The 15,157-nt window shown below is 41.0% G+C and overlaps 1 protein-coding gene across 4 annotated transcripts in view; it reads right to left on the bottom strand.

Moving 5' to 3' along the window:
• Nucleotides 1-15,157, bottom strand: part of gse1b (Gse1 coiled-coil protein b) — a 170,913-nt gene that overhangs the window by 54,017 nt on the left and 101,739 nt on the right. The window contains exon 1 of one of the 4 annotated variants that reach the window (XM_028435034.1): nt 1,259-1,468. The exons of the other annotated variants lie outside the window; for them this stretch is intronic. The gene's annotated coding sequence lies outside the window, so the exon portion shown is untranslated. Of the gene's footprint in view, nt 1-1,258; nt 1,469-15,157 lie in introns of those variants that run through there. 4 annotated transcript variants of the gene reach the window in all.

Genomic DNA, 15,157 nt, shown 5'->3' with positions numbered 1-15,157 from the left:
TGTATCGGGACAACTAATAACAGTCGTTGACTCTATTAACCCTCTTTAGCATGTTTGGGGTCAACAAACATAGCGTTTAAGGTGCAGATGAAAACACAATTTTAAGCAGCAATTTCAACATGTTACATCTTTGTTCTGAGCAACTGACCTTTCATTTATTGATGAGGTATATACGAGGCATGTATTTGCGTTAATGGGAACAAACCATGTATATTGTTTGTCTGAACTGCACATTTAAGCTATGCTAAGCCCTAATAAAAAAAATAAGAAGAAACTGGCTGCGAAATAAATAATATTTCTCCACAGAGTAATGACGCACAGCACTTAGTAGCTGTCTAAATAACCAGAAGCCTCTCATCCCCTGCTCTTTTAGTTGTGGCTAACCTTATCAGCAGCAGCTCAAACACACAACAAGGCTCGTTCACAGAGCAGATACAGTCCATTCTCAGCACAGCGCGCTCTCACTGACGCCTGTTGCTTCTCCTCTGTTTGCACACACAGCGCGTGCGTCCTACAGAAGCCGCCGCACGCGCCTTTTTAGCCACCATAGATGAGCGCGTGGAAGTGATTCAACGCACTCCACCTGCCACGCGCGCACACACACACACACACACGTGCACAAGCGCACGAGGTCAGAGCCCCTTAGCCGAGAGAGGAGCAAATGGTGACAGAGGAAATGCCCCCTCTCTCTCTCTCTCTCATCCTGCCCCCGCTGTGGGGGAACCAGCCGCAGCAGACGATAATTTCATAGGAGCCAGTCTGACTGGAGACGGCCAGCAGCCAGGCGAGAGCCGCTGCTACTATTTCACACGGGCTACAGTGAGCGGAGACGGATGAACACACACGGACCCTCCGGGCAGTGCTTTCCATAATGATCACAACAGTGCGTCAGTAACAATGTACAACAAGTTAATTTGACGGGGTGGGGGTCGTCTGCTGTTCTTTTTCGACCTCAGGGCTAGTAGAAAGCCTTTTAAAAACGCGTTTTTTAAGAAAATCCTGAACAAAACACAGACTGATACAAAGAGTGAAGTGCCAGTGAGGCTCTTTCTCTCTGGCGCCCCATGTATTTACGGTTCGTCTTTTCAATAGAAAAACCACATTACAATAACTATCAACCGTTTCCTTAACACAGTTTAGACTTTCTCTCTAAAAGAAGAAGAAAAAAATCCCCAGAGAAACCCTGCGCCGTATATGTTCACACGTTTACACAAACAACCTCCGGGTGTGTGAGAGCCACACACACACAATCACTCACCGCAAACGAGTGTGGGCTATTCCAGTGTTTGTAAATGGTTGTGGACCCTCCGTCCGTCAACGGGAGCAGCGTGGATCCATCCCGCTCTGATACCAACACACGCCGCACGAAGCGAGGACACGGGGACGGAGCGCCGTGGAGCACTGCACCGGGGACAGAGTGAGGGAGAGGCGCCCGGCTGCTGCTCGGAGCCGGGGGTGGAGCTTCCTCCTAGGAGGGGGCCGGACAGACACCAACGCTGACGAAGGGGCGGACTGATAGACAGACAGACAGACAGGAGGGGACAGTGGGTGGGTAGCAGCACCTGCTCCCTCCCTGTCACGCCCTTGGTCCCACAGGGCTGACCCCATTGTCATCGCACAGCGCGGGGTGGTGGACAGAGGACATGGTCGTGCTACTTCCTGGTCCATGCAATGTATATACAATGTAAATGCTTTAGCGTGTAGAAACATTGGACGGAAGCGTTCTAAATAAGAACCAAAACGTATGCTTAAAAAACAATAGTTTTAATAACCATTTTTGCCTATAGATTGTTAAAAGCATAAAATGTCCTGTTTGCAGATTCAGTTATTTAAAAAATGCCCAAATGCTCAGTGTTATGTTAGCTTCCGAATGGAAAAAATAGCCAAATCCGATAACCTGCGGGCCGACTCACAATAGTATTATTAATGATAAAAATAATAATGATATATTACTAATAATTCATCATTACTTATATACGAGGGCAATTTATCAAAATACACTAAAAATAAGTTTTTAACCACACAAATTATTTGCAAAGATTCGTTTTTTTTAGGCTGTTGCTATTGGTCCAAAACTCAGACAATCCTGACTATAGTTCTGGTGTAGTGAAAAATAATCCTACGCGTGAAGGCCTCCTACAGGCGCATGCGCACTAATAGCATAGTAAATATTTAGATGTATACGTACAATATTCTTCTACCTTAATTTTTCCTACTACGATAAACCCTAATTATAACCCTCACCCTAAAAATTAAAGGCTATTACCTTTTTTCAAAATGACAGACGCACATGCGCAGTTCGCCAGGTGCACATGACCACTGTCTACTGTAGGAAACTTTCACGGTAGGTTTATTCTACACGACACCGGCACTTCCTGTGCGCATGCGTCTGCATGCCGAATGCCGGTAGTTTCATTACTGCTGAACCCGTGTCCTTCTCGCTATAGTTTTGTCAGTTTTATTTTAACCCTAACCAAAAACTTAACCCTAACTCTAACCCTATCCCTAACCCGAACCCAGGAAATATCCTAAATGTTTCTTTTTTTGGTACATGTATTTTTAAAGGTGGAATTTGTTATATTGTTAATTATGTTAAAATGAAAAGAAAAAAAAAATGTCAGAAGAGGGATTCAAACCCACATCAGCGGAAGGAAACGTCCAAAAGTCTAGCGTCTTAGACCACTCGGCTATTCTAACACAGTATTGACACGGGCACTTTACGCTTATGTAGAAGCATAATGTGAAGGTCCGGCAGTGATGCGCATAGGAAGTGCCGTAACAATAGTCAGATTTGTCTGAGGTCCGAGTCTGGAACTATAGACACGTCGATTTTTTTAGGCAAGAAATATGAAGCGAAATATAAACATAACATTGCCAATATATTATAATGCCCAAAGGAGTCACTCAGCAGTGGCACCAATGTCTCTGTTGCCTAGGCTGATTTTGGGGTGACTCAGGTGACTGCACTCTCAAACCTGAACATCTAGGTGGCCCATGACTCATTGCATCGGGGTATCAACACCACAGGTATGGAAACAGATGGTGACTGTGGGGTTATGGCTGGCCTAGCACCTTGTAGGGTTCCAACAGGTAAGTAGTGCTCACGAGGGCTTGCATTACCCCTGTATGGTGGATCTGTAGAGAACTAACCTTCTTCCCCTGCTGGTAACTATACCCGGTACACCATTTTACTCATCCTTATCAGTACAGCACACAGCTCCACCCAGTGACAATCCAATTTTGAGCATCAACCTATCTTTTCCTTTGGGGTATAAACCCACACCAAATCTCCAACTTTAAAGGTGAGCAAGTACCCTAACCTTAACTGCTCGTATTGTAAGTCGCTTTGGATAAAAGCATCTGTTAAATGAAATTGCAATTGTAAAGACCTGCCTCTTTGTCACACAGTAGCGTCTGTGTCAAGGAGAAAAGGCAGGTTGGGGTCTAATGATTTAAGGTAAGGACAGGAGTGTCTATCAAAGTCTTCTTCACTGAAAAGAAAGCATGTTCACACTCCTGAGTCCAGGTGAAATCATTGTCATTCTGTTGTAAACAGAACAAAGGTGTGGCCACTGTAGGAGAACCCAAACCAAGAAAAGTCTCCAGCTCTGGCAGATTAGTTATTGGCCAGTCTTTTACTGCTCACACCTTCTCTTCTACAGCGCTTTTACCTTCCCGCCAACTCAGTGCTGCAGCAACTGTAAACCAATAAGTCATCAAGGTAAACCAGGCGCTCCTAGCTAGGTACGTAGCCATTGACACATGGCTGGGGACATTGCACTCACCAAAACAGAACACCCTAAACTGCCACAAACCCCTCCCTGTTCAGAAAGCAGCCTTGGGCCTGCTGCCGAACAGAAGAAGTACCTATCAATACCCATCGCACAGCTCAAATTAAGAAAACCTGGATGAATCTGATACCAAGTAGAGTGACTCATCAATTCATTGTATAGAGTAAGAGTCATCAGCAGTACGAATAATGATTACAGAACGGTTTAACAGAACAGTGATCAAATAATGAACACTTGGGTCAATACAATATTTAACATTACATTTGTATTATTCAAGGGAAATTCTGAAGACGTTACATATTGTAATTCGCACATCAACAGTTTGTTATGGGCGGCATGAAACATTCACTGCTATGTGAACAATGTTTAAGTTTTAGGAAACGTTTCTATGAGTGTATTGCCCTTATTTCCAATTTAATCTAAATTACACCTTATGATTCGTCAGATTGATCATTTGTCTGACCTTTTCAAATTGAGGTTATTTAAGCCATAAAAGAAAAAAAATATTCAGCATTTACTTTTATCATTTTTCTAAAGTGTGGTAAAAATGCCACGATTCATTATCTTATATAGTACATATAATTCTCTTGGGTGTGTATATTCATACATTTACAGTAGCAGACATGCTACAGTATACCATACAATACAATAATAGTGTATTTCACCAAGTCTCCACAAGGAGACAGCCCACCACAAAAAGCAAGAAGCAAAGAGAAACCAGAGCTGACAGCCCTTATTCCTCCCTGGCTTATCAATGGGTTTACTGTGGATTAAATAGCAGAGACTGCACAGGCTGTAAAATCCAAGCCTCATTTGTAAGTGGTAAAAACAACGTGTTCTTGCGATGCCAAGGATGAAAATAAGGATTACCCAGGTGATTACTGTGCAGGTTGTAGAATGAGCCCCTTTGTACCCACTGATGCAAACTGCTAACTGCTGGAGGCATTTAGTTAAATGGGAGCCCAAGTGAGTACCTTGTACCCTCTTTCTCAACTCAGTTTAAGCAGAAAAATATATTAGCATTTGGAATGAATATGTTCATGTATTAGTGGAGTAAATGTCCTTTAATGTACAATATTGTATCCCTTACCAACCGATGAAGATTCCTACAAAAAGCAGCTCAAAACATAGGCCCCTTTTTTCTTTAGATAGAAAACTCATCGATTCATAAAGAAACCATTCAGGCATGAAAATATCCCATTAGATTGGAAATTAATTCAGTTAATCACCTAAATTCTCAGAAAATGGCAAGTCAATTTATGGTACCACAGTAACACTTTTGCCTGTAAACACAACCCAAAGTGTCACTACGTGCATCAATAAGTGTAAAAATAGTAGTTTATTTACTTTTTAAAAAAATCATAAACCTTATAAAATATTAACAGAAATGCTTTAATGCTAGTCTTCGAATGCTTGCAACCAAAAAAACTGTGAAGACTGTTTCAAGTTGCCACATTTGACTACTTAATGCTTAAAATATTGTTTATCTAGAGATTTTCAAGATCTTATAGCGCTAACTTCCGGGATTTAATTAGTGTGTGCGCTGGAGCCTAATCACTATGGCAATTAATGCTGAATGGCTAACCTGGTCAGCTGATGAAGCCTGTGTATGCACGGACTAGTGAAATCATTCATTCATTCATTTAACGCTGAGGCTGACACTATCAGCACGAACATACAGTTAAACAATGTACTGTCGTCCCAGTGTGTGTGATAAATAGGTCATGAATCAAAAAACGTGTGTGCTATCATAAAGGGAAACTGAACAGCGCGATGTCCGTTTATCATCCAATGGATTAATATGATGAGTGGTGTCACGCTGTTGCGCATTCACCTTGTCAGCAGCTTCCTGCCTGGTTTCTGTTGTCTTTGGTCTGAATTATGGATTTTAATTATTCATCATTTGAAACTTAAGCAACCTGGTCGGGATCAAGTTATGAAGTGGATCGGATCTGAGTGAGTATAAAAGCTCCGCCTCCTGCTGCGCGCTGCACTAACAGTGTTGCTCTTCACTGTCATCATGAATTTATATTCACTATATTTGTTAAAGATCATAAGTCGTACCTCCATTCATTGTAAAGACACTCGCTCTGCCATTGATTGGTCAGACACTGCAATCTCCACCCCTTTCATGTGCACGCGCACATACCGAGGCTGTAATCACTTGGCTTAAATGAGCGCGTTTTGATCAGCGTTCGTAGTGCAGCTCATATCTGAAAAGGAATGTTTGGTTAGTTCAAGCCAGCTAATGGAGATGAATCCAAACCAGATTCATAGTATACCCCCTAGTGTACACACAATTATATTTACATGATTGCACTGTAAATGTCCCACAATAAGCCTTTAGGTAATTACAATTCCCCTTTTCAGCTGTGCAGCTGCAGGTGTAGTGGCGTAGTACAGGAGTCTGCAGGGTGTTCCTCTTCACCACTTACTGTCTCCTTTCCCCAGCATTCTCTCTTAACCTTTTCCACCTCCTCCTTTTGATACCAAACAGCTCACTCTCCAACCATCCCTCATCGACTTGACTACTTGCCATTTCACAAACTCATGTGTAATATTGCCTCCTCCACCTCCCTTTCCCTGCAGCCTGTGTATCCCTCCGCACCACCTCCTCTAACCTCCTCTCTTCAGGTTCCAACCTCCGTCTCCCACCCTCTCAGCAGCAGACCTGGCCTTAGGCATCGTTAGCCTAATTTAATAAAGAGGCTTAAGCTTTTGATAGGCTTTTTAAGGATCTGACTGCTGTTACATTCATTACAATCTATCAGCCACAAGAGACACAGCCTTGTTGCATGGCTAAGAAAGGGAGCAAAAGTGCAGTCTAACTGTCTGCCTGCTTGTGTGTGTTGGGGAAATTTTAATAATGATGGCTAATAATTTGAACTAAAATGTAGAGAGTTTTTTAGGGTGGCTGAATGTCTAGATTGATTTTTTTTTAGCAGTTGTAGCACACATACTATTGTGAGAAGATGACTGAGAAATTTTACATGAAAGTGAAGCCATAGCATAGAATATTCTTTGAGATTTTTTTTTCAAATATATATTTGTAAGTTCCTATTGGTTTGGTCTATAGAGTTGTTATTACAATAGCTGGCTTGTTACAGTTATTAAACATGTACTGTTAAGTAAAGAGTAACTAAACCCCTGCTTTCTGCTGACCTGCCACTAGGAGGGAAATTCAAAAAAAATGTCTTGATTATGGGCGGGGCTCCTGGAGCAGTTAAGACACGCCCAGTCTATAATATAAAATCTTGAATAAACAATCTATGCCAGTGTTTCCCAAGGGGTACGTGAGCACATTGCAGGGGGTACGTGGAAAAATTAAGAATTTATTTCCAAGATAATAAAAAATATTCTCAGTCATTTCACAAGTCTGTTAATAAAAAGGTACGTGTGCGCTATGACTTGTTTTTAAAGTGTAAATGCCTGTTTAAAGGGGACAAATTCAATTAAGCTCCTTTTGTGGTAAATGTCATAACACTTATATATAACACAGGCAGGTTATTTATTTGTTTTGTATTTATTTATTCATATTACTTATTATTTTTATTCATTTACCTATTTATTTTCTAATTTCAACTTTATTATTTTTTCTTTAATGACAATATGATCATAATATATTCGTATTAATAATACAAACGTGTACTATAATATTATTTCTTATATTTATCATTTTTGTTGCCTTAAAAGCAACATCATTTTATGTTTAATTTGAGTTAAATAAGAAGACAATGCCTAAATATTAATTGTTCAATTTAAGAAGATGAAATAAAATGACTTAAATATTCCGTTGTGTTATGTTCTACTTTTGGAGAATCATGAACACGTATGAGTGAGGGGGTACTCATGGTATGACAAAAAGGCTAAAGGGGTACACAACACAACAAAGGTTGGGAACCACTGATCTATGCTATGCTAACTAGCTACTCATTATTCGATATACCTCTCTATTCACTTTTCTGCCAATCCACCCTCCAAAAAACGAAAGTCGATTTCTCCTTTATTTGCGTGTGAAATATTACAACATGGTGGTACAAAATCAATGGCACATACCAATATATAAAGGGCCCATTACCCTGTACGTGTCACGGGGGAGCCAGGGGGATCCAGGTGACCCCATTTTTAAAATGACTACTGCTCCGTTAGTTCTCGTTAGATCAGAATGCAGTTTGGTATGAACACTATATGAATTAATATGAAGAGAGACTTGGAGCCCTTTTTTTGAAATGGGGCCCGGGGATCCACCCCCCATTCTGGTAATTTCCAAATTTATGGGAATATAGTTGTGTGATATATCGTTTCAAAGGTAATTCAATGTAGATTACAATTGCCTTGCACAATTTGATTAGGGGCCGAGGGCCCACCTCGCTTTTTTCAGCAATTCCATTAAAGTAATTTCCCCATTTATTTGTGAGTGAAATATTGTGACGGTTTGTAGTACAGAATCATTGACACATATGAATGGGGCCCATTACTCTGTATGTGTTACGAGGTGCCAGGGTGACCCCGGGGCCCCCATTTTTCAAATGACTACTCCTTCGTTAATGCTCAATGAATCGGGCTGTAATTTGACATGGACATTCTATGAGCGGATGTCAAGGGCCTCTCTGAGACCTTTTTTTACTCATTTGACTGAATTCTCGGGAATATGGTACGTGCTATACGGCACCGGGACTTCCGCAGGCCCGGCCCGTAGTTCATCTAAACTTGTTATAAAAGGGGCAGGGCTAACTTGCTTGCTAAGTGCTTGTTTGTGACACAAGATGGCCCCAAAAATTTGCATAATCTTGTTCTCAGCCAATAGCACAAATTAATTACACTATGGACAGGTGGCAAATTGTAATCTGACAGCCATTTAAAGGAATTTGGTGACTCCAAAAAACTGAACTTCAACTGTATGCTTGATTTCATTAATTTGGTACTTAAGTAGAAATCTGGAGTATGCAGAGAAACTCACTTAAGCATGGGTAAAACACTAAAATTTCACATACAGAGAGATCTTAAAGGTGCGTTCACACCGAATGCGACCGCAGAGCTGCAGTAGCTTCCATCGCCCCTGATGTGTCGTTTGCACATAGCGGTGCTTTTTGGACACTTCATCACTCTGGTGACGCGATCACCAGGGAACAATATATGTGTGTGTGTTTGTGCCGGTGACAAGGAAGAGAGAAAGAGAGAGAGGGTTGATCACTTCTTTTCCTTCTTGCTCTGCTTTTACGGTTTAAATGATCAACTTATGGAGATATTGAAGGATGAGTTCACTCAGAATGTGTTAAGAAGTTCACCGCTTTAATTTTGCCCCGATAAATTGAGGAAGCCGTACAGCCTCCGCAGCAGCCATCTACACTGAAGCTGGAGGGAGCAGGGATGGGCTGCAGCCTCCTACACACAGTGAAGGACAAGGGATTTGTCGCTTTATGTCACTTTGACAAACTTTGAGCGACGAGGTCGAGCGTGACCTCGTCACATCGCTTTAGGGGAGATAACTTGAGATCGCGTCATTTACATTGATTCTAATGTAATCGCGTTGCTTCAGTCACTTCAGTCGCATTCGGTGTGAAAGCACCTTAAGTCTTCACCCTGGGAGGCAAAACCTTGGGCTTTTTGCTGCGAGTCAGCAGTGCCGACTACCCATAGCTCTGTTTGTACAGGAATAATTAGCATTTACATGTGTGTAATGAATGAGGACTTTCATTCTTCTATTGAATTAAAGAGAAAGCAGTAATCAACATGTGGATTAAATGCCAACCAGATGACAGAAAAGGAACTCTTATCACCAAGATCTTTTTACAAATCAAAAAACTGCAACACATACTAACATTTTAAGGCTCTCCAATAACAACACGGTTAATACAACAGATGCAAGCGGGCAACAAACCCCAGGAATAAATGGAGGTATATGGACGATGCATTGGTAAAAACAGTGAGCTAAAGGGAAGAGATGTGTGAGTCAAAGCCTTTTGACTGTGTTCCCTTTTCGCTCTCCTCCCACTATCCCAGTGTCAGTGTGGGTGGGTGTGTGTGTGTGAGAGAGAGAGCAACAGGGGAGTGTGGTGAGGCCTATTAACAGACGTAGTGGTAATAGGCAGGGGGAGTCAGGATGTGTCTGAGCCACTGACCTGCCCATTAGCTCTCTCCACTCCGTTAAGCCCTCACATCGATCACCCAGCCACACATCATTGATCTGGAAAACCAGGCACGAGCGAACTACTCAAGACTCTACCCTCTGTCTCTCATGCCTTATGTAGCCGTAGTGTGTGTGTGTTTGTGTGTGTGTGTGTGTGTGTATACACGCCGGGCAGCCGCTCTGATGCATTTGTGGGTTTTACACTCATGGATGTAAGAAGGGCCCCTGGGTACAAGTGGACACATGGGTACACAGACAGCATTCATTACACATACAAAGAGCAGAGGAATCTAAAAGCCTGCTGTTACATCATCTCTCCCCCCCCCTCCATTATTCAAATGTGTTTCACCTTACCACCCCTTTTGCTGTGACATAATTAACAATGCACACTCTTCTATTAGCCATGCTGGTATAAGCATTGTAAGCTGTCAATGTGAATCTTGAGAGCACACAGGTACTTTTGACTCTTCAAACACACACACATTACACACATTACACACACACACACACACACACTAGACATTTCTACTTTCTATTGCCAAGTTTTGAAGCCCCAATGTGGAGGATGTATGCATAACGATCTTTAGAGGAGCGCAGCAATAAAGAGCTCAAGTAATGAATGTTAAAGTGGAAGTAGGGATTTTTCAAAATAAAACACCCCACAATTTATTACATACAATTTTTGAAACTGTATTCTCATTTTGCGGCCCATTGATTTGGGACCACCGCTCTACAGTACATACTGAACTGAATACAACTATTTCATTAAGTGTAGTAGAAAAGGCTTTGGTATTTAATCTCTGTGATAAATAATATGGTGGAGTAATTAAATCACATTGTATCAGCCTCCCTCTCACTGATAAGGTGTCATTACCTATTTTCTTCAGTCTGTTGCCTGACTGAAGAGTGAAGAGGTACCCAAGCGACTGCTTTATTATCTGACAAGAGCACAGGCAAGAGAAGGCACATAATGGAGTTTATGAAAATACTGTTTTACTGTGATGTTTACAGAAAAAAAATGGGACTTAAAATAAAGGAAAGAAAGATGTAGGGAATAAGAAGCAGGGTACACAATGAGAGTGATGAAAAATGGGAAGAGCTTAGCTGGCACAGATGGAGAACCATGCATGTCAGGCAGCAGCAGATGTGCTTGTATGTTTCTGTGAAGACGGAAAATTGATGACCGCAGAGGTGTGCAGTGAATAATTTTGTGTGTGGTAAACATAGGACAACATTCAGAGGCAACACCCGTATAGACAAAAACAAAAAATCATTTTGACGTGTGACACGACACTTTATTATACATGCAGCCATGATGGTAGAGCATGGATAATGAAAACAATATTTTTCTGACCCCGAACAATATTCTGTAAACACTCCTCCATGATCCCTGGTTTTCAAACATACACTTGATTGCAGTTCCCCTTGCCCCCACCCTACCTCTAACAGATGGCAAAGGAACAATGGAAGCCGACCAATTATTTATCTAATTATGACTTACCACTTAACAGCATAATCCACCCTTGTAGTTGAATAGTATGGAAACCCTGAATGAGCACGCATGCACGCATACACACACATTGTTTTTACCGTACTGACTAACTGATATCTGTGTGAGAGGGAGAGAGAGCTGGAGTTCAACCTAATGCTAATAGGGTAATTGCATTGATTTCCATTTAGCTGCACTCTCTGATGTTATTTACAGAATTTAGCACAGCAAACAAGGCTTTTTTCTCCTCCTACCACAGTCTGCTTTTAAGCAGCCATGATGTGCTGTCAACCCCTTTCCTGTACCATCTGCCCCCTCAGCCTCTTCACAACTGCCCAAAAATCCAAACACATTATTAGGCCATTAATAGCAGTCATGCCTACACTGCTCTGTGTTGCCTCCCTCCTGATTTAGAACAGTATGGCAGCCCCTCCCTCCCTCACCTCTTTTCTGTCTTGCTGGCATGAGGACTGAGCTGCTGTGCTGTTTATTTTTCTTGTCTAAGCTTTGGTTGTGTAGTCAAAAGCATGTTTTAAAGATAAATTATGGGTTTAATTCTAGGCTTCAGAGAATATTTGAAAATTGAATTAAAGCAAAAAAAAAAAAAAAAAAAAAATCAGAGCATAAGGAACGTCTTATGAACCACGGATTTGGTCGCAATTATCCATAGCAGCGATTCTCGACTGGTGGGTCAGGACCCAATAGTGGGTCGCGAACCTGTACTGGGTGGGTCACAGACAGCTGGTCAAAAGTAAATAAATACTTATGATTTCTCATGCTGTAAAATGCATGTTGCACAGGAAAATACAGTATATAGATTATATGTGTGTTTTCAACGGCTATTTTTGAAAAAAAATTAATTTGGTTGGTTGAATTGTAAAAAAAAAAGTGATTTAATGACAGTGGCAGAATGTGGGTCCCATTGTGAGACCATAGCATGTTTCTTTGATGTTACTTGTGATATGATTATTATAAATATAGGTTGAACAGCTAACAAGAGAATACAATTGTTTTTTGGCGCTAGATTGCATTTTTCTTTTTTTATAGTAGAATAACTTGATATTTGTTTATATACACCCTCTAACTAGAGATTGTATGACAAAGCAAGCATGAGCATGACAATGAGTGTGGCTGTGATTAGCATGCAGCAAGCACACTGTGGTATTAATACTATATTAATGTGATGGTCACGTCCAGGACACAGGCAGACTGCAATATGCTCATCATCTCACTTCTGCATACATCAAGGGCTTTACCAAAACCTGCACCGCATCACACCATTAGTGGGCTCTGTCACTATAAAGAACATTAAAAAATATAGTACATCTATAATTGTGCTGTTAAGGAAACAGAGGCTCCATTTTTTATTTTTTTATTTTAGCCTGTGGTTCCCACTGAGGCTGGGCAAGCAGTTGGTACAATGAGCACAATGTATGTAGGAGTGTTTAAGAGGAACATATGTGTTCTTGGTAGTGAATGTGAGCAACGAGTCTTCACATACAATGTGACTCATTTCATTCACATCCAAGGACTATGTGGGTGGCAGAGTGGTTTGGGACTAACACCACAGAGACTATAATGTGTACGCTTCCGTGTTATACATATACACAAGTGCAACAACCTTCGAGGTTTATCCAATGTGCATTGCATTAGTACTGTTTCCTTTACATTTTGGCATTTCCTTTGTATGTAAGAAGCAGACTGTAAATGTGGCAGCAGAATCTGTACAGCTCTAAAGTGACTGCACAGGAGACAAAGGGACGTACAACATATTGTCCTGATTCATATTGTTTGCAGATGGTGTGGTTTTTTTCATTTGTGCACTTAAATAATGTATTTTTTGCTCTTTCCTTTTAAGTTCTGTAACAACATATCTATAAGAAGCATCTTCAGTACTTCTCTATGTTTGCTTTTGAATATAAAGCCCTCTTTACTCTCGCTCTCTCTTTTTTTTTCATAGAATAAACAAATATCTTTTCATCTTAAGAAGGTTATCAGTCTTCCATTGTGCATGACAACATGGCACAAGGAATACTCTGCAACAGCATTTATTGTGTCAGACTGCTGTAAAACAAGATTTGACATTGCTCTCTCTGAACAATCTTGAATAAAAGTAAAGATTATGACACTTACAGGTATGTTATTTTTCCCAAATTATTTCTCTTTCACTCCATCACTTTCTTCCTCACTCAGGATTTCAACACCAATTGTGAGCATTCGGTTGTAAGACGATAAGGGAGGCTAAGGCGCTTCTATCCTTGGCGAACACACACACTCAGAGGGATAAGCTATGGCCTAGTCCGGATTCTTGATACACACATACATGGAGGGAAAGACATTGTAAAGCAGAAGCTCTCATCACTCACTGCTAAGCAAGCAGGACGAAGGAGGGAGGGAAGATGAGGAAGGAATGAAAGGATTTAGTCTTCATCTGCAGATGAACATGCCATCTCCTCCTCCCCATTAGCAGAGATTCCCTTTCCTTCGGCTTTAATTGCCAATTCAACCCCCTTTGCAGCTCTGTCAGTCTGCCCTCAGAAACACCCACTGTCTTTGGACAACTGGGTTGGTGATGACTGATACATAAAGTGTTTGGTAACACTTTACATTCCAAAGCAACATAAGCTATGCCTATGAACACTGGAAACACATTCCTGAAGCCAAGCACACACTTCACACTCCTCCAACAAATGTTCTCTTCTTGCAGATGGTGTGTGTTAAAAAACCAGCAGGGCAAGGCGATGCTTGCATGCGCTATCTGTGATATGTGTGTGAGCCCTCCATGTCTCACCTGAGGGATGCAAAATTAGCACAAGCAAATTTTACTGCAGTCATTTCCATTTTTCGAGTAACAAGACCATCTGCTAACCATCCTGCCTCGAAAAGGAAGATTGGGACAGCCGTGTGCTGAGCAGCAATCACTCTATTCAAACTCTCTCCGCATCCCACCCGCACCCTGACAGTGTTAACACCCCAAGGCCATAGTGTTGCTGCCAGCTTTTAATTCTTTGGTCCTTCTCGGCGCTGATCTCTGTGGTTTTCTTGATCAAAAAAGAGGTTGATAAGAGGCAAAAACATGGCAACCCACTGCCATAGCGGAAGCTAGATAAAAATGATGGCCTTAGATGGGATGCTTAAACCAAATTGCAAAGACCATGGTACCATGATCATTAACACTTTAAAGGCTTATAAGATTTTTTTTTTTTTCAATAATAACAATAGGTCCAAATGTATGGGCACCACTTTTTTTATTTGTTTTATTTTTATTTTGTTAAAGTCACAATGAAATGTACAATCCGCATCCAATCCGGATCAAACTTTGGGAGGTAATTGAGAAACCAACCCGACATTCGAGTCAAATTTCATAAAGATTGGTCAATTATAAATTGAGGTGTGAATTTTTGAAATTTCATCAATAATGACAGATATGAATTTTACTAGGGATGCACCAAATATTCAGCCACCGAATATATTTGGCCAAATATTGCAAAAAAAGGAACATTCTGCTTTGTTGTGCTTTTTTTGAAAAGCACAGGCTACTGGAATATGTAAAAAATGTCAGAATATTCAATAAGCATTTACTTTCTTTAAAAAAACATGTCTAAAAATGTATTCTAGGCTTTTTATGCACTATTAAAAAAATTGTGAAAAACTTAACAACCGCATTCGATATTTGGTGTTATTCGGTATTCGGCCAAGCATTTATATTCTATTCGGCTTCGGCCACAAATTTTCATTTCGGTGCAT

Source organism: Gouania willdenowi, chromosome 3, assembly GCF_900634775.1.
Source record: "Gouania willdenowi chromosome 3, fGouWil2.1, whole genome shotgun sequence".
In the NCBI taxonomy this organism is placed as follows: Eukaryota; Metazoa; Chordata; class Actinopteri; order Blenniiformes; family Gobiesocidae; genus Gouania; species Gouania willdenowi.
The sequence above is the reverse complement of the archived record's forward strand: the minus strand, read 5'-3'. Positions and strand labels throughout refer to the sequence as shown.